This window comes from Herpailurus yagouaroundi, unplaced genomic scaffold (assembly GCF_014898765.1).
Source record: "Herpailurus yagouaroundi ecotype Mexico unplaced genomic scaffold, PumYag 182, whole genome shotgun sequence".
NCBI classification, from domain to species: domain Eukaryota; kingdom Metazoa; phylum Chordata; class Mammalia; order Carnivora; family Felidae; genus Herpailurus; species Herpailurus yagouaroundi.
In genome coordinates, this window is record NW_024412413.1 from 53,592,079 (window position 1) to 53,595,441 (window position 3,363).

Here is a 3,363-nt window from a genome sequence, read left to right on the forward strand (position 1 = left end):
CACTACATTAAAGATAATTTAATCAGAGTTGGTGCATAGGGAATGGCATTATTTCTGATATCAGCAGAATGTCAGAACAAACTTTGGCGGCTAATGTGGTAACTAATTATTTTAGCTGCTCTGTGGCTCTCTTCCCATCTAATGAGTTATTGACATTGCTCACTTCTGATGAAGGGGGAAGGGAAAGGTCAGATAGAGTCTGGGACCTAAGAACTTACCTGAGGTCCTTAGTAGATTTTTTTTTAAAACTCACAGAAGGCACATTCATATTAAATGAAGAAGCTTTTGATTTGTGAGAACCAATTTTAAAAAGAAGCGATCATAGGCCTCTCCTCCAGCCATCCCAGATGCCGAAAGGAAAGAAAGCTAAGGGGAAGAAGTTGGCCCCTGCCCCTGTTGTTATGAAGAAGCAGGAGGACAAGAAGGTGGTCAATCTCCTGTTTGAGAAGAGGCCCAAGAATTTTGGCATCGGACAGGACATCCAGCCCCAAAGGGACCTTACCCGTTTTGTCAAATGGCCCTGCTACATCCGGCTGCAGTGGCAAAGGGCTAGTCTCTATAAACGTCTAAAAGTCCCTCCTATGATTAACCAGTTCACCTAGGCCCTGGACCGCCAAACAGCTACTCAACTATTAAGCTGGCCCACACATACAGACCAGAGACAAAGCAAAAAAAGAAGCAGAGTTTGTTGGCCGGGGTTGAGAAGAAAGCTGCCAGAAAGAGGATGTCCCCACTGAGAGGTTGCCTGTCCTTCAAGCTGGGGTTAATACTGCCACCCCTAGTAGAGAACAAGAAGCCTGATCTGGTAGTGATTGCACATGCTGTGGATCCCACTGAGCTGGCCATCTCTCTGCCTGTCCTGTGTGGTAAGATGGAGGCTCCTTACTGCATCATCAAGGGGAAGGCCAGGCTGGGGCGTCTGGTCCACAGGAAGATCTGTACCACCATCGCCTTCACACAGGTTGCCTCGGAAGACAAAGGAGCTCTGGCTGAGCTGGTAGAAGCCATCAGAACTAACAACAATGGCAGATATCATGAGATCTGCTGCTACTGGGGAGGCAATGTCCTATAGCCAAAGTCCAAGACTCCCACTGCCAAGCTGGAAAAGGCAAAGGCTAAAGAACTGGCCATCAAACTGGAAAGTGGATGCTGTTGAATTTTCTGTACATAAAGTTAATAAAAAGTTCTCTTTCAGCCAGTGTCGAAGAAGAAGAAGAGGAGGAGAAGGAGGAGAAGGAGGAGAAGGAAGAGGAAAAGGAAGAGGAAGAGAAAGAAGAAGAAGAAGAAGAAGAAGAAGAAGAAGAAGAAGAAGAAGAAGAAGAAATTATATTTTGAAGTCCACAGGGATCTGGCTTGAAAAACCAAGCTAAAGTGTAGAGAACTAAAGCATAGATTTCTTAAAAATTAAACATAACATAGGAAGGAATGAAGGATATGGTATGAGTAGTGTCTGGCACAGAAAGGTCAGGAGCAAAAAAACCCACCATCTTGCTTGGCTACAAAGAGGGGCCTAAAGAGAAAGAGAGAGGGAATATATTTGTCTGCTTGGGCTGCCATAACAAAAAACCACAGACTAGGTGGCTTAAACAACAGGCATTCATTTTCTTACAGCTCTGGAGACTGAAAGTGTGAGATCAAGGTGCCAGCAGGGTTGGTTTCTGGTGTCAACTCTTCCTGGCTTACAGAAAGCCACCTTCTCACTGTGCTCTCATATGGCCTCTTCTCCACACATGCAGAGGGAGATCTCTGGTATCCCTTCATCTTATAAGGACACTCATCCTATTGGATGAGGGCCCTATTCTTATGACCTCATTTAATCATAATTGTTTCTTTAAAGACCCTATCTCCAAATATAGTCCCATTAGGGTTAGGATGTCACCATATGAATTTTGAGGTGACACAGTTCAGACCATAACAGGGGGAGAAGAGAGAAAGAATTAGGTGTAGATGGAGTCTCTCTATCTTTTTCATCCAAGAGAAAACCTGAAGTGGGGTGTTGTGAGCATCAGATAGTGATTCAAGGATAGAACTGAAGACTGAGATTAAGCATGTGGGTAATCAATCAATTATGTCTATGTCATGGAGCCCCAGTCAACTCTCTGAACCTAGAGAATTGGGTGAACTTCCCTAGTTGGCAATACTCCATGCATATTGTCAACACATCAATGCTTGGAAAGTAACATGTCCTGACTGCATAGAGAGAACAATGGTAACCCCACCATTGGTACTTATCCAGAGTCCACTCTTCCCTTGGCGAAGTTTAATCTGTATACCTTCCTTGTAATAAACGATAGCTGTAAGTATAAGTACTTACAGTGAGTTTTGTGAGTCCTTCTAGTGAATTATCAATCTGGAGGGTGGTTTTGGGGACCTTCTGAACTTGTAGTTCGTGTCAGAAGAGAGGATAGTCCTATTGCAGGGACAGTGCTGCTTCCTTTAACTTCTCATTTGTCTAACTAATGTAGAGGACACCAGAGAATGATACAGGCTAGTAGCAGAGGAAGAATTTTCAAAATTCAAAATTCTAAGTCTTAAAAGAATTATCTCAGGGGCACCTTGGTGGCTCAGCCAGCTGAGCATTTGACTCTTGATTTCAGCTCAGGCCATGATTTCACGGTTATGGGATGGAGCCCCACATCGGGATCCACACTGGGCATGAAGCCTGCTTAAGAGTCTCTCTTTCTCCCTCCCTTCTGCCCCTGGCATGCTCACTCTTCATTTCTCTCTCTCTCTCTCTCTCTCTCTCTCACCCACACACAAAAAATTGTCTCTTGTGCTAACACAAGTGTGTTAACTAGAATCTCAATATTTGTTCCTCTCTCACATAAAACTTATGAAATTTCCCTGGTCCCTCAATAAAAAGCAAAAATAAATGCAAAAACTTTTTTCTGTTTACATAGTTGTTGCTAATGTTTGGTCAGACCAGACCACCTGGGCATGTTGGCCAGAAAAGAGCAAAGCCAGATTCCTTCTATTACTTTTCAAGTTCTCCTGGTAAAGGGAGTGAAGAGGCCTTGGCTCCTTGAGGTGGAATATGAGATAGAAAGTTACTAGTGGCAAGCAGTGGAAGTTATATTTCAGAAATAAGAGAAGAGAGTCAATGTCATGTGTTAAACTCAACTTTTATGACAAGATCAAAATAATTTCTTAAGGATACTAGTCTTCAATTTATTACAAATTCCAAAATAATTCTAAAATTAACATTACAGTTGCAACTCTTCCTAGGGAAGAGCTTAAAATATAGTCTTTTGTTCTCCTCAGAATGCTAATATTTATATATTTTTCTCTCCCTAGATTAATGGCCTAATTTTTGTATCTCCACATCCTAACTAACTAACTATATATATATATATATATATATAT

General features: G+C 42.3%; 1 pseudogene; it reads left to right on the plus strand.

The window, feature by feature from the left end:
* The first annotated feature begins 347 nt into the window (after positions 1–347).
* Positions 348–1,194, plus strand: LOC121041087 (60S ribosomal protein L7a-like; annotated as a pseudogene).
* The last annotated feature ends 2,169 nt before the right edge of the window (positions 1,195–3,363 follow it).